We start from the raw sequence: 23,931 nt of genomic DNA, 5'->3' as shown, positions 1-23,931 counted from the left end.
ATGTAAACACAGTAGTTCCTGGGCTTTTAATGACTTCTTACAGAATGTAGCTTCTTATTGGTTCTAACAAACCTCAAATGTGGATGAACATAAGGGCTAGTTTTATCAGGTCTTCTGAGACCCAATGCTCTGACATTCATAAGAAGTAGACATTGTCCCATTGCAGCTCTCACCAATTTATTCCCAGCCCCACTCTGTGATATCCTATTTCATCCCAATCTGTTCATTGTGGATAGATAACTTTTCACTAACTCCCTTTAACACACTTCTACTGGACCTCCTCCTTCCTGGTTAGTTGATGGTTCCTGAAGGGATACTATGAAGCCCAAGAAAGAAGGCCAACTGTATCAGTCAGGATTCCATTGGGCAGTAGTTGAGAAACTTGAGTTAGAATAATTTGAGATCGATTTAAAAACAAATTTCTCACAAAGGCGTAAATGCATCACCAAGTATGGTGCCCAGACCAGTATTCACGTCACGTGTTGGGAGTATAAATGTTTACACAATCATACTGAATTATACATTCTGAGGATGGGGCCAGCAAGTCCTTTGGGTAATTTTCATATATGCTAACACTAAGAACCACTGTTGTAGGAAACCAAGAGATGGTGTCACATCCTGAAGTTAGAGGAACTATTACTACCCTTATGCCGGGACATGGAGAGGAAGATGGTAGTTGTCAGAACTCAGGACATAATTGTGTGGAGATGGTCACTTTGAAGTACAATAACCTTTGAATCAGAAATGCAACTAATCTGAGAAGGCCTATAGTGAAGAAATTAGGATTAAAATGCCCAACCTCACTTGCCTCCCTTTTTCTGATCTCCAATTGGAGCTTTCCATTGGAAAAACTATCTGGTAGCCAGAGAGCAAGGGAGCTTTCTTAAATAGTCTGTATAGCTTGTCCTCTTGTGGGAGAGCAGAGTGGAGAAGACTAGAGAGCAGCTCTAGAATGTCAAACAGACCACCTCTGATATGCATACCCATCAAGTTCCACAGGCCTCACTCACAGAACCTCACTTTTGCTGTTATTTCATGCTTTATTAACCACATACTCCAATATGAAATTGAATAAACACTAATATTCAGTTAAAGAGAGATGGGTGGTTTTATTGCTGCTATGACTAGGTAGTTCAAACAAAGATGAATAGACATTAGGAATGTAAATTGTACTGTGATATAAAATACTACTAAGAGAAATGGGCTACCCCCTCCAAAGGAGGCACCCACATAAGCAATAAGCATATGTTCCCTAATCTTTTATCATTTTTCCATAATTTTCTCCTCAACACCTCCCCACCCCCAAGAGAACTCATGGAAGAAAAGGTGAGCCCTGGACAGCTTCCACAGGGAACCATTAGGAAAACATAATTCACACCAGGACAGCATTTTATTTTATAGCTCAGATGCCAAAACATCCTTAACAGCCACTGAATGAATCACCGGGTGTCTTTCACCTTTCCCTGGATGTAAAATTAATTTTTTCTAAATCCTTAATCATCCCTCCTGGCAACATACCAAAGGAGAGCCTTCCTCAGCAGCATTAGTCTAATTAACCACCTTGGGTTTCACCTATTTAGGTATTCAAATTACTCCTTTAGTAACAGATATTTTGCTTGCCAACATTTAATTCTTCATATCCAATGTTAAAACTGATTTGGGCCATTAGTCTCTAATGCTTTAATACCAAGGAGACTGTAATTTGATTCTCCAAAAATGTTTTCAAGTGTATCTCTTTTCATAAGAGTCTATGGATTCTTTTCCTTCTTTTGTTTTCCCTCAACTCTCTAAACAAAGTGGGGAAAGAAAGTAAGAATTCGGATGAAAAATTATTATTTGCCTCATGCTCTTTTTTTTTTTTTTTTTGTACTAGGGACTGAACCCAGGGTCTCACTAAGTCACTCAGGCTGACCTCAAACTTGTGATCCTTCTGCCTCAGCCTCCTGACTCACTGGCATTATAGGCCTATGTCATCATGCCTGGCTACCTCATGCTTTTAATAAGAAACTGCCTCAACCAGTCTATTCTACTTGAGCCAAAAAGATTGACAACTGTAAGGGTCCGGCGAAGCGTCGGAGAAAGAGACCACCAAGTGACCACTCATGCAATTGGCAGTAGGGGATTTATTGATCTAGCATGCTAGGGCTCCGTGCCCACTCAAGAAGGGAGAACAGCCCAGAGCCCTGAGCAGGGGCTGAGCACTGCTTAAGTACACTTTTTTGGGAGGGCGGGGATTTTACATACATCACAGTCTCCTTTAACAAATCATCATACACCGCGGGAAAGTCAAACAACAATTCTTAGACTTGATTAGTACATACATTGGCGGGAACAGGTCAGGCTGGAGTGATAGGTCATTCCTAAGGAGGGGGTTACATTCAAACTGATTGGTCCAGGCCCTGCAATGCCTGCGTGACAAGCTGCACAGGGTCTTGAATGCTATAAATCAACTAAATAGCCGGTAGGGCATTGTCTTAACTGCCTCAGGAATTTAACCCAGGCTTTGCAGTTTAGAAGCAGGTTTACAATGCCTGGTCCTTTACATTTTAACTCAGGCTTTGCAGCTTAGAAACTTTACAATGCCCGGTCTTTTACACTTTAACTTCAATTTCTTTTCCCCTTACATTCCCCACTCCTTTTTCTGACTACTTTTAATCTTAAAAGTAACTACGACCTGGACCATGGTAACATGGAATTCTAAGAAGCATGTGACTTTTATCATACAAATTTCTGGTCACTTTATTAACCACATACTCCAAGACCTGAAATCCAGGTCTTTTCTATGTGTTTTTATGCACATATATTCAGTTAGCCTCCAAATCCTGCTATTTATAGTCCTAAATATTTCTCTGGACTCTCCCTTCCTGTCCACTAACCACCTGGGCCTTCATTAAAACTTGTATTTACTATCTGTCATTTGAGCTATAATGACTTTCCAACTAACCCCTTACTCTCATCTCTTACCACTCAATTCCATGTCCACCAAACTCATCTTTTTCAAGTTCAAATGCAATGTGAACCTTTCCAGCTTAAAATTCCTTAATGGCTTCTCATTGTCTACAAGATAAAGCCCAAAATTGCTAATAAGGCACCCAAGCCCTGTTATGCCAACTCCACATATTATCCCCTTATCAAAGCCTTTATCCCATCATATTCTAATTTCCTGGACATGCCATGAATTTCACACTTCCATATCTTTGTTCATGCTGTCCTTTCATCTGAAATGTCTTCCACCTGTCCCCTGTGTGAAGTTCACTCCTTTCATGCTCTGTAACTCAGTCTGGCTTCATGTCATCACCAAACTCTACCCTCACCCTGAGAACCAGAAATCTAGGAATCCTTCCGTGTATTCCCCAGTACCTGTGTGCATGCTGCTGTCCTTGTGCTTAACACAGACTATACTGACCTAGAATTGTCTAGAAAAGTCATGTCCTCCACTTAAGGGCAGAAATCATGACTTCATCTTCATGCCCATGAGTATCTGTTGAATCAATATAGGAACCACTGCTAAGTGGTACCTTTCCAATATGCTCAAAGCTTCTTTGCTCTTGCTGCCATTATGTGGTTCACAGTTTGGTATAAAAATAAAACAGATGTGATTCCACAACTGAGTTTCTTACTTTATGTGGGGTTTATGCAAAGAAAATACTTTCCCCTAAATATACTATTAATGTTAGAATAATTTATATTAAGTCTGATCTTTGATTCCAATAGGGGAGAAAAGATCTTTCATAATTACCATGAAATCACTTAAAACCCAGCACAGGAAAGTCATCTTAACCAAGTCCCAGTCAGAAGAAAAAGAAAGACGCCATCTTAGCTTTCCAGTCATTAAAAGCAGATGGAGATGCAACTCTAGAGTTCCTTGCCCTGTGTGGTTGTTCCTGCATGGGCTACTTCTTTCTGCTTATTTCCATGAGAGAGCAGGTAGCAAAGAATAAAAGCTAAGTAGGCCCACTTCAGTAAGAGAGCAGCAGAAGCCCAAGCCCCACCTCAGAAAGCACAAGAATTATTCTCTGCATTCACTCACAGGGATCACTTAGCATCAGCTTGCTGGATGCAATGAGACACTCTGTGCTTAGTTAAAGAGGTAGGGAGAGAAGACAAGTAGAGAAAAGCTTCATGAAGTGCAAATGAAGTTAGTCATTTAAGGAAGAAAAGTTAAAAAGAAAGGTTCTTCATATAAATTTGTGGCCAACACAACACAAAGAAGGAAGGCAGTGTGTTTGCCAAAAAGAGGGGATCTCCTACTAGTCATAAAGACAGAAATCAGCTTTGAAACTTCTCTGCTATTTCATAGTGGTCTGGTTACAGTTTTTTGTTCCCCTCTGTATCCCATATGGTACATGTGGTGGCTTTAGCCCCAAAGGAATAGGGATAACCATGCAAAGAGTGTTTGGGTTGCATTTTTTGTTTTCTTTGCTATCTTTTTAAATTTTTACAAAAATATCATAGTTTTCTACAGAAAAATTTTATTACAAATAAGTAAGAGAAAAAAAACAAACACTTTCATCAGCACACAACTCAAAAATCAATTCCTACATGGGACCAAAATAGAATTCTAGTACTTAGTAATCCTGCTTTTTAAATTAACAATGGGTTTAGGAACATTTTGCCCATGTTGTTAAGGTTCTGGCATAATATTATTTCTTGGGTGTCACAGAATAATCTTTCATAGGAAACTTGTATCATAATTTAACTTGTATCATAATTATTTAACCAATTGCAAATCGATGAGGAAATTTCCAATTTTCCCCATTATTAGCATTTCTATGATGAACATCTTTGTAGATAAAATTTTACAATTTATAATCATTGCCCTAGGAGAAACTGCTGTAGAATTATTAGGTCACAAGATGTGGAAGTACTGAGGCTATTTATATGTAAAGCTGAACTGCCCTGCAGAATGGTTGCACTAATTTCCAGGCCCAAGCCTAGGGGATAAAAGTGTCTATTTCTCAATTCCCTGCAGGGAGTTTTTGAAAGCAGAGCAATTGAAAATATTTTTACGAAACTATTCAGAAGCCTGTCTATTGATCACAGGCAGTTCATTCATCCACTTGACTTCAATTCAACATCTATTGACTACCTTTCCTGTACCAAGCATTATAGATAGAGCCAACATATTTAATTAGTCCAATATTGCTCTAATCAATTTTGTCAAAGTCACAGAAAGTTTCTGGCTTACACAGAAACACCTGCAAATTATTATTTTTTAATATTTATTTTTTAGTCATAGGTGGACACAATATCTTCATTTTATTTTTTGTGGTGCTGAGGATTGAACCCAGTGCCTGAGGTGAGCAATCTACCTCTGAGCCACAACCCTAGCCCACCTGTAAATTATTTTTTAAAAATGTTTTAAGGTTAAACTTTTCTTTAGAAATTTATCTTTTTGGGTAATGATTGTGTTTGTCTTTATCAGTCTTACCAAATTAGGAAGCTTGGGGAATTAACCTCTGGCATGCTGGTACTCAAGGAATAGGATCAACAAACTTGTTCTGTTAAAGGCCACAGTGTAAATATTTAGGATTTCTGAACAAAATGCTCACAGGATGGGAACAGTCACAGAAAACATGTAATGTGCATGACTGTGTTCTAACAGAACTTTATTTCTAAATGCCTATACCTGAATTGCATTTTCAATATGACAAAATAGTATTATTCTTTTTATTTTTGAAACAGCATTCAAAAATGTAAAAAGTATTCTACAACTCACAGTTAGCCAGATTTGGCTCATGGACTATAGCTTGCTGATTTTAGTTCCAGAAGTGGCAATACCAAAAAATCTAAAGCTGATATCTTTGGGGTCAGCAAAATTGTTAGTTATGGACTGCATGCCCAGCTGTTTTACCTGAATTCTTATAGCTAGGTAAATAGTATGATTTGGCTCATTTGATATGAATGACCTGGAATATTCTGGACAAGACTGGACATTGCTGGTTTAGAACAAAAGCTAGCCCCCCCCCAAAAAAATGGCTTAAATTCAATTAGATTACATGGTTCCTGCGAATAGCAATAACCCTAACTGGGTATTATTGTTGGTCCATGTCATATGCCAATTATTTAAGGTGAAACACACCTTAAATATGTTTCTGAAAATGTTGATTTATCCCCTTTATGTCCATTTTTACCTTATTTTGCCAGAGCACTCAAGAACATAAATTGGCAATGAGTAATAATTTAAAGTATAACCATGGTCTCCTAAGAATATCAAAGAATCAGAATCACTTACCTAATTGAGAAACACAGAGCCAAGTCATTTGGAATCAATTAGCAACCATAATTTCCAAATCCATGTTAGGAGACATGAAAAAAAATGAAGGGATTCATTTAGATATTTTTTATTTAGATATTTTTCAGAAAATTGACTTTAAACAATCATGTCATTAATCTTTTTGCTAATAAATCACCAGTATTTGGAAACCCCTTCCCCAGCTGCCACCCCAGAAAAAGAAATTCATCTTTCTGATGTTCATTCAGACTTCACTTAAGAATTAATGACAAAGAATTCACTCCTGGAAAAAATCAATGCCCAAGTTGTCTTTAGGGAAAAGATTTTTATTATATCATTTCCAAACATTCTCCCTGTAAATTCCACTTTTGTCTATTATTACCTAAACGCAAGTCTTTCTTCCAAACATACTATTTGTTCTCTAAAACAAATAGCCCCAATGCCTTCCACATTTTTTATAAAACATTATTTACAAGCTCTTGTTTTTGCCATCTGGAATGCCTATGATTGTCAATCCTTCTTTTTCCTAAATCCTGGTGAGTCCCTATTCCACCCAAGGTCCAACACCTTCTTGACCTTCCACCCACCGTTCAATCTATTTAGAATTAATTATATCCTTTTCTTTATTCCCATGGCATTTGGATATATTTTTAATATAAGCCTTCATTAGTTAGTGTTATAATTATTTTGTTTGTATGACTATCTTTATGAATCACCTGTGACCACTCTGAGTGCTATGTCCAAAGCACCCAAAAGAGTACCTATTTTAATGTTAGGTACTCAAAAATGTGTGTTAAAATGAAACAGTAGATGTTCACAATCTGATATTAATCTAGTAATTAATAAGATGAATAATTCCTACAATTCTCTTGACTTAGGCTTGGGGTATTTCATTCATTCATATTTCCTACTTGATCCTCACAAATAAATAATTATAAGACAAGATTTATAAGGTAGTAAATATCATAGGATGATTATAATTTGGGGAAATGCAAAGATTAGGCTGAAAGGTGAATAGTCTTGAAAACGACACAAGTCACCATCGACAAAGTGACCACATTTTGTGCAGTGTGTAGAAGAGAGGTCAGAGAGATAAGCCAAGAAAGAAGTCCCTCAACACAACAATGAGCACAAGCCAGGACCAGTAAGACTAGAATAGAAAGGACAAACAGGGAACAAAAGAGGGGAAGAAGAATTAGCATATGGTCATGTTAAAATATAGGTCAGAGAAGAAAACAACTGGCAGGGTGGTGTGGGGATTCCAAGGTCCCTATCCTGGGTAATCAAAATACCATTTCCATCAAAAAAATTCAAATTCATAATTGGAGAAGAGGAAGCTTACAGATGTAGATTTATGCCCTATATATTGAGTTGACTTTATTTAAAGGCCTTCAGAAGTGGTATATATCCTCAGAATACCACAGTCTCACTAAGCTCTTTGGTCTTAGACTCCAGGCATTTCATTCATTTATATTTCCTGTCTGACCCCTGTAGGCATTTGATTTTATGATTTCTAGTAACTGTGACTTAAAATAAGTCATGAGTGGAGAAGGAACTAGGTTAGAACAAAATAAAATGTATCTTTTTTAGTATTGTATTCCTTGAGTAAAAATAAAATGTCACTTTGAAGTCCCACACATAAAACAGAATTCATTGAACTGGAGGACTGGAGCCCTCATTCTCAGGATCACCAGCCCCATCCTTATTAGCACTTAACACAATGTATAAGTTTTAAGGATCAAACCACATTCTGAAGACTCTGAGGTAAATGATAAATTGAAATATCTGTGTGTGTGTGTGTGTGTGTGTGTGTGTTCATCCCTTCTGAGGTACCAACACATCTAAGTGATAACGCTCATCAAGCAACTGGGAAGAGAGAATTGGAAATTTAAGATCTGAATAAAGAGGCATTTATAAGAAAATGATATTTGAAGCCAAGGTAATAGATGAGATGGGTGAGAAAATGAGTGGACAGGAAGATAGAAAAATACAGACAAAGAACAGGCCTTTTGGGAATGCCAACATTTATAATATGGGTGAAAAGGGAAAAATTAACCCAGTCAACAAATGAATAATCCAACAAGAGCAGGAAAATCTGAGTAGTACAGAATATTGGAAATCAAGAAAGCAGCTGCAGGAAGAGAAGGATGATGCAGAATGTCAGAAAGAAACAGGAAGGAAGATACAGTGAGGCAGGATAACTCAATAGACCACTGAGAGACTAATAATGTGGCCTTTCAAGGAGCTACCTGGGAATTATGGTGAAGACAGAAGGCAGAATTCAAATGGGATAAGGAGTGAACTAGGCAGGGGGTTTAGTCTCAGTAGAAGTTTGAAGGTCACAGAAAAGATATAAATAGGGTGACCGTATAAGGGCCTAACCAGGAACATGGAGAAGTTGCTAAAAAAATGCTGTTAGGTGAAAGTCAAAATCATTTTTATAGTAAGTGGATGCTTATATTCTTTTAGTTCAACACAACAGGAAACTGAAGACACCTCACACATGGTTCCCAAATTGGTATAGGGACAGTTGGGACTGAGCAGGACTAGTGAGGTCTCAGATAAGACCCTAAGAAGGTCTTTTTCCCTTATAGTCCAACAGAGTTTATACATCAATAGGGAAAATTAGTTTGTTTTGTCTATGGGGAGACAGAGGAAAAAGAAACACTCCAAAATGATGAAAAAATGTGGAGTACCTGAGTCTGATATATATTCTGCCTGGGTATGCCAACATCTACTGTGAACATTTGGCTCTACTAACAATTGTGAGGTCACAGTCAGGACTTCGACTCCTGTAAAACAATACCTATTTCTTCATTTGAACTGTGGGTGTATCATATCCAGAACCAGAGGTCTTCTAAATGCCCATCATTGAACATAAATAAAATCAGGAGTAGGATACATGTTAGACCAAATTAGCCTACCATGATGTTGAAGAGCAGGTAGGTCAAAGAATACACTTTTTTTTTCCTTTGCAAAAGACAATTCAGGTGCTTCTCAACTTTCAGTTTGGTTATGGCCCAATAAACTCATCATAAGATAAGGATATCATAAATTGAAAATTCTTTTAATACCTCTAACAGACTAGACATCATAGCTTAGCAATATAATATACTATAGGATACCCTTGTAGTTGTGTGGCTGACAAAGAGCTAGGGTTTACTGCTGTTGCCCTGTATACTACCACATATTGATAATCTAGGAAAAGATTAAAATCCAAGATTTAAAGTACAGTTGCTACTAATAACATATTGCTTTCACACCATTACAAAGTTGAAAAGTCACGAGTTGAACTATTATAAATTGGGGACTGTCTGTGCCTCTTATTGAAGCTAAGGCCAAAACGAGAAAGAATGAAATATACCTTATGCATTTCAGAATCTTGGAAATGTAGTAATAGAAAATATAATGCCAATATTTTGATGATGTGCTAAGAGCCAAGTATATGATGCATGGCATTTTTGGTCGAAAGGTGACGCCAGCTAGCCATTGAGATGATATGATTATGTTAAGATTTGCATTCATATGGATATTGGATTCCTGCTGTTCACCTAGGCCGGCTATGGGACTCCTGGAGAGTTCCCATTGGTTGGGGAAGTACAGTAGGAGGGAGTTCCGGAGGAGGAGCGCTCTCTGCGGTTCCGAGAGGAGGCCGCGTGGGTGGAAAAAATCTTCCCGGGCGGTACCAGACATTGGCGGCAGTTTCAAAAAATAAACTTTGTTCCTGCTTGAGTGGCTCGTGATTTTGTGCCCAGCCAGACTGCGGCAATGATGAAAATGATAACAACTATCATTGATGGATCCCTTACTACATTCTGGATCTTCGTATATCCCTGTCTCATTTAATTCAAATAGAAATCAAATAAAGTCAGTATTTCTAAGTTTATAGAGGAGGTAAGATTCAAGGGTTAATTAACTGCCCAAAGTCATACTTAATAAGTGACAGAGCAGAATCAGAACACAAATTTCTCTTTTATGTATGTGTCAGTGGCTCCCCACCAGTCTGCACTGTCTGACAGAAATGTCAGATACAACCTTCCACTTGCCATGTTGACTGAAGCAGCTCCACTTTGCTCTTTGAAGGTTAGTCACCAAGTTTTGTTTGGCAGTTTTCTGTCTCTGAAATACTGTCTGCATCACTGGGCTCTGAATACACTTTTATGTGTCCTAGAAAGGTAGATTGTGTGATTGAAATGAAGACACAAAACTATTTCAGTCTTGGAGCAGTACCAGGTAAGAAAGCAAATATGATTGGTGATCCCTGTCACCCTGGGGAGGTTCCAGAGCAACAGAGTGATCTCATCCAAATGAGGACACTTGGAAGCCAAGACTATTCACATAAGAATGGGATGCATAATGGGATTTTTCCAAATGAGAGTCAGCTGAACTCTGCTTCTTCACAAAAGCTGTTTTTTTCCTACCAAAGCCTGGAGAGGGGAGGGAAGATAAGTTTTCAGTCCTGCCTTCTGCTGGCTAGTGTCAGGCATGCTGGGAGAACTGCATTTAGCACAGTGTGTGTGGCACAGAGGATTAGTATGGACAGTATGGGTGGGTGGATAGGATTTAAGTCTTGCTGCCAAGTCTTACTAATAAGTTTCTTCCATGCTGGGCTACTGTAGACCCCAAGGTTTATCATTTCAATTTGAAAATCTGCACAAATCACACTAAGTTTCCTGTCCAAATATGTTTGGCTCTTCTTGCCAAAATGTATCCCATACAGCATATTGATACTTAAGCGAAAACAAAAATACCACATCCCTCTCATTCCTGAATAAGCTTCAAGAGATTCAAGATAACCCAGTCTTTTCCTCAGTGTCTTAAGAATGGTGAGTGGCTTATTGGACTTCACTGTACTGTGAAGCTGAGAGCATGCTGTTCAGGATGGGTGACGTGAGGAGCAAAGTGCTTGTCTAAATTCAGATCAAGTATGGACATATTTCTTTGATCCACAGAATAGCTACTGGATTATCAAGCATCTAGTCAGGTGAAGGAGATGGGGAGAGATGGAACAGGTGAGAAATGAACCAGGCTAGTCACGTCATAATAGCTGTAACCAAATTTGGTCTATCATCTATAAAATAAAGGATGCCTGTGACATTTTCCAATATCACTATTCCATGAGTCATAAACAGCCTGCAGAAGGGCCATGTCCTTAAAATATACTGTTAACTCTTTAGAATAATCAGAAACTTTTACTACAAAACTAGAGCAAGATGGGGCTCTATCAACCTTCCTTCTTATCACTGTAATAAACTAGATGATCTTTGATGTGAAGATAAGTAAATATCCATAAGTCTGTACTTACATAAATAAATGACTAAGTGAATAAATAGAAACAAGCCTCCCATAAGAAATATTCCAAATTATTTATGGAGACACTCTACCGAGAACACCTCACTTCTAAATCATGGGCAGAACTGTGACCGCTCCTAAATCATAGGCAGTATTGTTGACTAAAGTCAACATAGATGGCAATAAATTATGTTGATAGTATGTGATATTGGTATGATGTGATGAAAATGGCACTTTACTTCAATTATCTTCCTCCAAAATATCAGACACATCCCAACAGAAGCACATCCTACAACATACTCAGCAACACTTCTCAAAATGCCAAGGACATTATAATCGAGGAAGTCTGTGTCATGGAAGGAATGTCTGTGTGCCCTGAAAATTCTCCCCCATGGTGCTGGTATTAGGAGGTGTGGCCTCTGAGGGGAATTAAGTAGAGCCCTTGTAAATGGGTTTAGTGCCCTTGTAAAGGAGGCCTGAAGCCTCAGAGAGGATCCTCATGCCTCCCATCAGGTGAAGACAGAATAAGGTGCTATGAGGAATGAGGTCCTTAAGAGACACTGAGCCTCAATAGTATTCAGAATAATGAGAAATAAATTTCTATTGTTTATAATTTACACAGTATTATAGTTTGGATCTGAAATATCCCCCAACAGGCAATGTATTAAAGGCTTGGTCTCCAGCCCATCAAGTTATTGGGAGGTATTGGAGCCTTTATAAGATGGGGTGAAATTGGAGATCTTAGGTCATTGGAATGTGCTCTGGAGAACTATGGAATCTTTTCTATTCCTCTCTTTCACATCTGACTATAAAGTAAGAAGCTTTCTCTGTCAGACACTCTATATTATCATGTGCTGCCTCACCACAGGCCCAAAAGCAAGAGGGCTGACAGACCATGGACTAAAACTGCTAACCTGTGAGCCAAATCTAAACCTTTCCTCCTTTTAAGTTTTGTTACAGGTGTTTTGTTACAGTAATAGAAGGCTGACTAACATACCCCCTTATAGTATTTTGTTATATTCCAATAAGGTGGCTTGGAATAAGATAGTCTGAGAAATTATCACTGTAGTAAGAGTATGACATGATATGACAACTGGAGATTATGTGGAATATTGAATGGAATTCTGAATCAGAATAAAAGATAGGTGGAATAGTGCTTAGCCATAAAGAAAAATGAAATTATGGCATTTGCTGGTAAATGGATGGAACTGGAGTTTATCATGCTAAATAAAATAAGCCAAACCCCCCAAAATCAAAGGCCAAATGGTCTTTCTGATATGTAGATGCTAACTCACAATATGAAAGGTGGTGGGAAGAATAGAAATACTTTGGATTAGACAAGGGGGAATGAAGGGAAGGGAGGGGGAATGGGAATAGGAAAGATAGTAGAGTGAATCAGACATTACTTTCCTATGTGCATATATGATTACTTGACCAATGTAATTCTACATCATATACAGCCAGAAGAATGAGAAGTTATACTCCATATATGTACAATATGCCAAAATACATTCTACTGTCATGTGCCGCAGTCTGGCTAGGCACAATTCAGGAGCCACTTGTCAAAAGAAACGAACTTTATTTTTAGAACCACACACGCCAAACAAAACCGCTCCTCAGGAAAAACCCTCAGAGCCCAACTGCCACCACCAGCTTCCCACAAGCCTCTCTCTCAACCACAAGCCTCTCCACCTCCCACCACTCTCCTGCTCTTGAGGCCGATTGGCTGGGTCACATGGGCGGAGCCAAAAAAGTCCCCCAATGAGCAGCTCCGTGGTCTGAAAGGGCAGGGAAACAGCCCAATGAGCATCACTGCAGAGGAGCCAATCAGCTAGATGTTGCTGGGGCGCTGTGAGCCAATCATCAGCTGGAAGTCTGAAAGTTTGCTGGGGCCCCTTCGGCTGTGGCTCTCAACAGTCATGTTTAACTAATAAGAACAAATTTTTAAATAAGAAAAAGAAAAAAGTAGATGGAAACTGAGGAAATCTGGATAAAATATAGACACTCGTTAGTAACAGCAAAGCTATTATTAATAACATATTGATATTTTTATAACAGTTGGAACAACTATATCATAACCATGTAAATAATAGGGATATTGGGTAGGGGGTGTATGGGAACTCTATGTTATGTTCATAATTTTTTCATAAATGAAATCTAAAATTGTTCTAAAAAATAAAAACTATTTAAAAAATGAGTGAATAACAAAAAAAAACCTACTACTTTTTTAAGATTCAAAGGAAGATATTTGTAATAAAATTTAAAAATCAGTTGTGAATTCCATTACTGGTTCTATGCTAAGGCCATGCATCTCTCCAGGCCTCCATTTTCATGTTTGTAGAAGGCAGTGTGGCGTCATGGGTAAGAAGCATAGGCTTTGAGGTCAGACAGTCCTGAGTTTGCATTCCAGCGCTGCATTTTATAAGCTACATGAACTTGAACCTTAGTTTCATCATCTAAGAATAACAATGCCTACCCCTAGAGAGCTGATGTGAGGATTAAATATGATAGTATGTTTGGAAGCATTTAGATAAACAGAAAGCGAGGGATTAGTCACTGGGAGGCAGAAGGAGCCTCTGCAAGGAGACACTATGAGCACTTGTATGAATGGACAAAGCTGTGTCAGACATTGTCAGCAGGATGATTTGTTCTCAAAGCTGAGTAGCAAGGAAGGCAGAGACAACAAGGATAAAACTACACTTCATGCACAGCTTGGAAGAAGAGGACTTGCATTTCCTTTAGGCTTAGATCTGATAACCTCCCCTCCCAAGGACTAGTAAATCAGGAGATGAAATAGAGCTGTTTATCCGGACCTACAGATGAAGAGGAACAGTCCAGCAGCACTGTCTTGAACAATTTACAAAGAAATCAACAGACAGTATTATTTATTTGAGCTGCCTAATAGGGCACATTTTGTCAGTGGATGTTGGAGTCTTCATTCCTTTCAGAAGACTGATTGCTATACCTTCCTCTTTAGGACCCCTCACCTCATGTTTAAAATATAGCTCTAAAAGAGAATGAAATGTTTTCCAGGGTACATGGGGGTTGAGGCTTTGGCAGTAAGTTTCCTCCTGTAGCTTCAGCACTGGCCCAAGAATGCACTGCAAGCTGGCCTTGGTCATGCCCTCTTGTTCCACTCCATGAAGTCAAACTTCTGGGAGCACCAGGTCAATGCTGTCCTGAATTCCCCCTGTCAAAATGCAAAATTCAGGCTGATACCCACTCTTGAGTCCTTTGAGGTTTACCTAACTCCATGTAAGAAAACTATCTTCGTTCTTTTCAGCATTATGTGACTGTAAAAGGCACATTTTGAATCATTTCCAGGAGCATTAGCTTGGCACAATGGAATCCTCAACCTTTATCAGTCATTGTCTAACATCACATTAGGGTAAGGGGAAAACCTAGACACCTCACATATCAAAAAATGGCAAGAACAGAGGACAGTGCTGGAGTCAGAGAAGCAGGAGTTAAATCCCTCATTCTGCTACTCACTAGTTGAATAGACCTTCACCTTCACGGAGATGGCTTAACCTCTCTGAGCCTCAGTTTCCAGAAGGGAAATATGTTGTTTGCAAAGCTCAAGTTCTATGATAAAGGCAAGGTGCTTAGAGCAACCCTCAGTAACATACTCAGCATGCAATAAAAATAAGTGTATTACAATAGAGGTTTCCAGTGAAACAGAGGTGGCCCTGGAGGTCTTGGGGAATTTGTTTAATGCAGTAGACAAAACAAGGTACAGAAATGGAACCCAATTAATTTGAAATTAGTTGGTTGAGAAAAAAAATTCACTTTCAATGAGATTGTGAATCATTCCAGTTGGTTGCTTGGACTTGTTCCAAGCTTAGTCATTGTAGTTTTAATTTACAAAATGAGATGTGGGCTGCTTCTGAGAACAAAGGGAGTAACATGAGGGCAGTCTGGCCAATCCCCACCACTCCTCACCCACAACCCACTCGCCCAACACCAACCAGCAGCCCCTCCACCTTCCTGAAGCCTCTCACAGTCACCCCACTGGACACAGGGTCTCTGCATAGGTGTTGCTATGAGGGGGGTCCATAGGGCCAGAGAGGATTGCATCTGTCCCTGCCACAAGTAACATGAGTACCAGCCAGGTACATCCCAAGGAAGGCAGAGACAACAAGGATAAAGCACATCCCATCCTGAGTACTCTCCCTGCACTTCTCCTACCTAGTTCACGATAGGAGTGAGGGACAAAGGGTTCAGGACTGACTGATAACAACTTCAATCCCCCGAGGCTCACTTGTTCCTTTTTTAAGAATTTTGTTCTGCTTACCAGATGCTTCTGTTCATAAAAGGCTGGGGAACATTAGCACCATATGTCTTCTGGTTATCTGATGTCTAATGAAAAATGTAGTTAAAGGATTCATCAAATCCTAATAGACAGGCTAGGAGGGAATCAGCCTCAACTAAAAACTGAAATGTGCTGGAAATACATTAAGCTTTCCTTCCTCTCCCTGAGTGAAGGCGTGGCCTGTAGCTCCAGGTCTTCCCAGCTATTCCCTCCCCCTCTTCAATTTGCCTGAGGTAGAACTGGGCATCTGGTACCTAATGAGTAGGTATTAATCAAATGTAAGGGAACAAGTAGTATAAGGGAAAAGTTGTCTTGAGTCATACAAAATATTTAAATTAGCTAGCTATTTACAGATAATGAAACTATAACCCTGGATTTAAAATCAATAATTAAAAATCTCAAGGGCTTATTGTAGGTAAAGAATGCTTGATACTCTCCCAGCACCTCAGCCATATCTTTGGCAACTCTTGTTGGATTGTAGCTAATTGGTCTCTTGTCTGATTGTTTTCCTATAAAGACTGGACAATTCTTAGGGAAGGGACCGAACCACTGTACATATCCCCAGCACCAAGCACAGTGTGTGGCACATGGTGGCAGGTAGCACTGGAGTAGAGAAAGAGCAGAGACAGGATGGGGTGGCTGTTGGAATCATCAGAGTTAGGCCATTTTTATAAATTCAAGACAAGTGAATGTGGATAAAGTAGACATTGAACCGGACTACCTTACAGAGAGTAGAGTAGTAGGTGTTACAAGAATGACAAAACTAGGGACCTAGTAAAGTATTCTGTTCTGTAGCTGAACATAATAGTACCCTGTCCTGTCTTGCCTACAATACCCACTATACGTCACACTCCAGACTGGGCAGCAAAGCCAAAAATAATATTTCTAGAACTCCACTGTGAAAATGTATCTAGAGATTTCTAGCCTTTTAGCATCTTGCATTCTACATTTTGCTCAGCACCAGCCACAAGATAACCCTCTTTATATGCAGAAAACATCAAGCAACCTCAGGCCCTGGGCATTGCCCTGTCCCAACATACTATCTTAATGCAATAGGAAGAAGAGGTCTATCCTGCTTTCACTAGATCCCAATATCACACACAATCTCACCTCTTCTTTTTCCAATTCCCAGCAGCTGTTAACCTGACAGCCCCGCCGTGGTGTTTTATAAATTCAGCACTCAGCACAGACACGATGATTGGGGAAAGGGAGCATACACAGCAGAGATCTGGGCTGAGTTAAATGCCTTTCCACTGCTTCTGAAAGTGTGACATCTCATCTGATGTGAGCTAACTCCAGCTGCACACAGTCCCCTGGTATGAGGAGCATGTCTTTGCTTCTCAGCCAGCCTATTACCTCTGAGTCCCTGCAGTCAGGCTTCCTTGTGCCTGACTTGTTCCTGCCTCAGCAGGGAAACTCACTATTCCCTATGACCATGCAAATGGTGTATCTGGAAACCTGTGTCCTTCCTTTGGCAGCTGTGTTTTCTAAGAGCAAATGCAGGGGTCATAGGTTTGTTTGTTTGCTCTTATTTTTAAATAATTTGCAGGAGAGCATGCAAAAATATTTTAAATGATATGCTATCCAATTAAGCCTCACCTAGCCTAGTTGCTGAGGCAATTACAGGTTAGCTATAAAGAAGTCCAGGTGGACCTCGCTGAAAATTTCTCTTAATCAGAAGATGATGAGGTGGAGGAAACCAAGGACCATGTCATGTTTGTTGAGAGCTGTCCTGAATGAAAAGATGATGTTTATTAAGGATTTTAGTATCCCACACTTGGGATGTTGTGAAAATTTTAAGAATGTTTTCTTTTTCCTAAAACCAAAATACTTACAGAAATTTCAATTCTATGCACCATATTATTCTAGAAAATGTTTCATTTTTTTTTAACTTTCAGCTTCTATTTTTGTAATGTGCTCCTAAGCAGGAAAATAACATTTATTACTTTTCCACTTTTAGCCTGTTTCATGTGGCTGGCTGTGAATTCTTCCCTTCTGGGGGATCCTTGTGGGGTGAAGGTGATGATGGGGGCTGTTTACCTCAGTGTCCTGATGTTCTTCCTCTGAAAGGTCAGAGGAGGCACAGGATGTTGGCAGACCCTTTTGGGAAGACAGGGAAGTTGTCATGGTCGGGTCCCTTTTGGTAAGGGAGAGAAGATGCTTAGAATCATAGCAGTTTTTCCCTGATTGATTAATAGATTTTGGATATTCAGAGACAGTTTTCTCTACGTAGACAACAAAGAAGCAATACCACTTTTCACATTTAGGGAAATGGAACTTAGCCCTTCAGAATTAAAAACAAGTAGGAAACCCTTGGATGAACAGTGTCAGAGTAGAGTGAATAAAGAGAATTCATCTATGTGACAAACTGACAGGGAATTGAATTTCAAGAATAATGGCAGTTAGCCATAAGTAAAAGACTCGTTTAGGGCAGTGGATCCTCTTCCCTCATTATCCCATCTCTTCTTTTTTTCCCATTCTCTCTCCCCTTCCATTATTAACCCTTCATTTAAGGTAACTGGAAGACCATGCAGAAGGCAAAGATTGAGCTTTCTTCTGAGACATTTAAAAAATAGTTTTAATTGGTGGAGACAGGAGGATCACAAGTTCAAGGCCAATCTGAGCCACATAGCAAGAGCCCAACTCAACAAACAAACCAGCAAATAAAATTGATTTAAAATGAAAAAAGAAAACCTACATCTGTCGCTTTTGAAATGTATGGAGTAGGAGCAAGAGTTGATTCCTGAGAACAAATTTAAAATGACCATGAGATTATCAAATCACCTTTTTTTGAGTGTTGTCTCACATTCTCTTTCTCCCCTGGCCACTCTACAGGAAGAGGTCTACTAGTGAAAAGGACCACATGGATCCATGGCTGTACAGGTCTACCTCCCCAAGAAGACTCTTCCCCCAACATCTACTTCTGGGTTGTGCCCCTGGAATCTTCTTCAACACCCTCCAGTGCCCACTTCATTACTGTTCACCACCTGGATCTCCAGGGCCACAAACCTAATACAAGGCTTGGCCTATTTTCCTGGCATCTACTCTCCTTTGAATGAATAACTCCACCATCAAGCCTCCCACACATGACTCTCAATATCAGGTAGAGAGACTCCAGTGATTGGGTCTTCCAAACCACAATCACACTTGAGAACTGTTCTCATTCTAGAAGTTAATTTTCAGCAGGCAATTCTTTAAGAATTATTTAAGAATGTCTCCACAAAAGGGCTTCATGAAGAGAGTCAGAGTCAGCTTTGATCCTCCAAGTCAATGTGAAGTGCCCAATGAGTGCTCTGTGTAGTGGTCCAAGGAGTGAACATTAAACCAAGTGAAAGGGATCTTGGCAAGATACATGCACACACATATCTGCACTTCCGTGCTTATTGCAGCACTATTGCGATTTAATATGAGTTTTCCCCCAAAAGCCCGTGTGTGAGACAATGCAAGAAAGTTCAAAGGTGAAATGAATAGGTTATGAGAGCTTTAACCTAGTCAGTGCATTAATCCACTGATAGGGATTAATGGGATGGTAACTATAGGCAGGTAGGATGTAGCCGGAGGATGTGGGTCATTAAAGGTGTACCTTTGGGGGGGGGTTATATTTTTCCTTCATTGAGTGAAATGCTCTCTCTGCTTCCTGGTGCCATGTCCTGAGCTGCTTTCCTCCACCACACCCTTCTGCCATGATGTTCTGTCTCACCTAGGGCTGAGATCTCTGAAAATGTGTCAAATAAACTTTTCCTCCTCTAAAATTATTTTTTAAATTAGCCAGACACAGAGAGAAAAATACTGTATATCACTTATATGCAGAAATAAACAAACAAAACAAATATACAGAGATAGAGAACAAAGATGGGGGGTGGTGGCAAGAATGGGGAGATGTAGGTCAGAGGACACAGTTGCATACATGAAGGATGAACAAGTCTGAGATCTCTCATACAATATGAATATTACAGGTAATAAAATGGTACTACCTGTGGGATTCATGCGGCAATTTTTAGCTGCTCTTGTCACAAAAGCAAAATAAAATGGACAACTGTATAGATGATAGATATATTAATTTTCTCTACTGTAGTATACCAGTAGATTATATGTATCCAGAAGATTATGTTTTATATTAAGTGTATAAAATAAAATTTACTTAGAGTTATATACATGCAAAATAAAGTGCTATTTTTAAATTACACATTTCCACGTTGCTCACCTATGCTATGATGCTTCAGTACAGGACCTCTCTCCTTCCAGAGGCCAAAGTGCCCAGATACTTATCTTATAATTGCCAAGAGTCCAGAATAGCCAGGAATAACCACCAGAAACTTCCCAATTAAACAGAAGAGAATTTCAGCATAATGAGGGATGTGGTATCTGTACAATTTTAAGAGTAGGCAATATCCTCTCTTTCTAGAAAGCAAAGAAGAAGGTTATTTTCTAACTCCAGGGTCATAAAATGGGTCAGACTCACCAATGGCTGTCACTTCCTTAGTCTGGCTTGACCATAGGGTCTTACAGTTGAGCCACTCTCCTGTAGTTTTTGTACATGTAAAATATCTGGGGAAAAAATTCTTACTTTGTACGTATAACACTAAGAAAAAAAAATGCTTACTTTAAAGGATGATCATGTGGATTGTTTAAGATTGCTATGGCTTCGTTTATGTTTGGGGGATGTGTCCTAAAATAAAGTATCAGACCTGAAAAGGACCTGAAAATGCATTCTTTTAAAAAATTTTTATTAATATTTGGGGGGGGGGTACTAGGGATTGAACCTAGAGGCACTCTTCCCTTGAGCTGTATCCTAACCCTTTTTTATTTTTATTTTGTGACAGGATCTTGCTAATTTGCTTAGGCTGGCCTAGAACTTGCAATCCTTCTGCCTCAGCCTCCCATCACAGGAATTACAGGCATGTGTGGATCTTCTTTTTTTCCTTTCTTTTTTAAAATAACAGCTTTAGGAACACATAATTTTCATAACATAAAATTCAACTTTTTAATGTGTACAGTTCAGTGATTTTCAGGGTACTCACAGAGATGTGCAACCATCACATCAATATGATTTGAGAACATTTTCATCATGCTCACCCCACTCACCAAAAAAATGCCCATACTCATTAATAGTCTCTCCTTGTTCTCCCCTTCCTCCAGCCCAAAACAATTGCTAGGCTGCCTCTATGGACTTGCACATTCTTGACATATAGTATAAATGGAATTTTATATATATGGCCTTTGTTACTGGTTTATTTCACTTAGTATAATGTTTTCAAGGTTCATCTGTGTGCAAGATGTGTCAGTACTTTTTTTAAAAAAAAATTTATTTTTTATTAGCATTTATTTTATCAATGAATAATATTTCATTAGATGACTAATCTACATTTGTTTATCCATGCATTTGGGTTGTTTCTACTTTTTTACTCTAAAGAATAATATTGCAACTATGAACATTTGTGTCCAAGTTTTTATGTTTTCAGTATTCTTGTATATATATTTAGAACTGCTGGGTCATTTTTTAACTTTTGAGAAATCATAATTATTTTCCAAAGCAACTTCAACATTCCCATCAGCAACCTTTTGGAGGTTCCAATTTCTCCTCAGGTTCACCAATAATTCTTACAGTATTTTCTAGTTTCCAATGTAAAAAAGTCTTCCATTTCTTTTCTTAAGGATTTTCCTAAATATTTGATTCTTTATCATTCCTAGTGGAGTTATTTTCTTAATATCTTAATTACTTTTATTAATTTCATTTTGGAATATTCATTGAGAGTATATAAAGATACAATTGATTTTGTATCTTGATAATACACTGCAAACCTTGCTTACACTTATGAATTTTCAGCAGTTTGTTAATTACAGTTTTAAACTTCCTTCACATTGCATTTGATAATTTTGGTATGAATTTATTATTTTCTTATCTTATGATGTTCTTTTTTGCTTCGTGTTATTTGGTTAAAGTATATTTTGTCTGATAATAGTATGGCCACTTAACTCTCTTTAATATGTGGTATCTTTTTCCAGTCTTTTACCATTAACTTATTTGAATTTTATATCTAAAGTGTGCCTCTAATACTATCATTGCATCTTATCTTTTATTCAATCTACCAATATCTGGCTTTAGGTTGAAGTGTGACTTCCATTTACATTTAATATAATAGCTGATAATATTTGTGCATGTCCTTTTCTATTCCTTTATCTGATGTCTCCTGTCCCTCTTTTTTTCTGCTACTGTTCCCACTCTGTTTAATAGATATTTTCCATGTATTATTTGAATTCCCTGTTGTTTCTGATTTTTAGTGACAATCTAATTTGAGAACTTTTTCTTACTGTATGTATATTTTTTACTTATCTTAGTGGTTACCCACAGGGTATTAAAAATAATAACTTAAAACCTTCTAGTTCAGAAAAAGAACAACTTAATTTCAATGATGTAAAAATACTATACTCCAGTTGAGGTTTGCTCACACCTCCTTTGTGCTAATATTATCACACAATATTAATTTTTGTATGTTATAAGCTCCTCAACATGATTTTATAGTTATTGCTTTATGCAGTTCTTTTTCAATAAATCAGATTTCATTAAAAGAATTATTTTAAAAGCATTTTCATACTGTCTTTTATATTTATCTGTGTAGTTATCTAATATTCTTGTGTTTGCTTATGGATTCATGTTACTATCTATTGTCCCTTCTTTTCATCATGACATTCTCCCTTTAGCATTTATTGCAGGGCATATCTGCTAGAAACAAATTCAGTTACGATTTATCTTGGAATTTGATTTCCTCTTCATTTTTTGAATCATATTTTTTTCTGGATATAGAAATCTTGATTAACAATTTTTCTTTCAGAACATTGAACATGTAATCTCACTGCTCTCTGGTGTCCATAGTTCTGACTAGAAAAGTAAGCTATTGATGTTACTGATAATTCCTTTACCATTATGAGTCATTTTTTCCTAGCTACTTTCAAGATTCTCTCTGTCTCTGTCTTTCAGCAGTTTGACAATGAATGTAGGTATGGATCACTTTGAGTTTGTACTACAAGGTGTGTGTCAAATTTCTCAGATATATAAAAGTTTGCATCAAATTTGGTAAGTTTTTAGTCATTATTTCTTCAAATAAACTTTCTGCTCCTTTTGCTTTCTCCTTTCTTTCTGGGGGCCCCCATTATACATTTGTTGGTATGCTTGGTAGTGTCACATAGTCCTCTTTGCTCTTTTTTTTTCTTATTATTCCTTAGATTTGTAAAATACCTATCAATCTATTTTCAAGTTCTCTGATTCTTCTGACTGTTCCAATGTTGAGCCCCTTCAATAAATTTTACATTCAATTATTATCATCAACTCCAGAGTCTCTATTTAGTGTTTTAAAAATAATTTCCTGCTGCTTATTGATATTCTCTATTTGGCAAGATATACTTTCTTTCAATTTTCAGAAATGATTTCTTTAGCTCTTTGAACATATTTAAAATAGCTGATGTAGAATCTGTATAGTAGGTCCAATGTCTGACTTCCAGGGACAGATTCTATTCATTGCTTTTTACCCCCCTCTGTATAGACCACAATGTCTTTCTTCTTTTCTTGCCTCTTAATTTTTACTGAAAATTGGACATTTAAATAATATAATGTGCAATCTCTGAATACTTAATCCCCTATCACCATACAGATTTTATTGTTATTGTGTCTTCAGTGATTTATCTGAACTAAGAAGATCAAGTCAATATTCTTTGAATATCAAGTCAATATAGCTAATGACATCTCTGCTTAATTAACTTAATAGTCAGTTAATGATTGAACAGTTTTCTTTACGTGCCTTGAACCAATAATTATCCTAGTCTTTGCTAAAAGGCTTTGTGTTGTGTCTACCTTCAGTCTCAGGCAGGCAGTGTACAATCTGCCTAAGCTTTCACTTCCTACTTTCACAGAGTCTTAAGTTCATCCAAAGGTGAGATATTAGAGCTTTTTCAGGTCTTGTCTACACATATATGTGTACATAGATTTCTAGACTTCCAGGAATATATATGAAGTCTCATATGGACATCGCATTCTCCAATTTTTCTAGTTTTATGGGATGCTTCTTCTAACCCCAATGGTAATATCACTTTGGGC

The 23,931-nt window shown here is 38.1% G+C and overlaps 1 long non-coding RNA gene across 2 annotated transcripts in view; it reads left to right on the top strand.

Annotated features, from left to right (window-relative positions):
• LOC131425065 (uncharacterized) overlaps positions 1 to 21,000 on the top strand; it is a 45,352-nt gene extending 24,352 nt beyond the window's left edge. For both annotated transcript variants that reach the window (XR_009228915.1, XR_009228914.1), the window contains exons 2-3: positions 18,675 to 18,942; positions 20,663 to 21,000. This is a non-coding gene — a long non-coding RNA (uncharacterized LOC131425065). The remainder of the gene's footprint in view (positions 1 to 18,674; positions 18,943 to 20,662) is intronic.
• Positions 21,001 to 23,931: the final 2,931 nt, after the last annotated feature.

This window comes from Marmota monax, unplaced genomic scaffold, assembly GCF_021218885.2.
Source record: "Marmota monax isolate L192 unplaced genomic scaffold, Marmota_monax_Labrador192_F-V1.1 WCK01_AAM20220418_F8-fsc00045, whole genome shotgun sequence".
NCBI lineage: Eukaryota > Metazoa > Chordata > Mammalia > Rodentia > Sciuridae > Marmota > Marmota monax.
The sequence above is the reverse complement of the archived record's forward strand: the minus strand, read 5'-3'. Positions and strand labels throughout refer to the sequence as shown.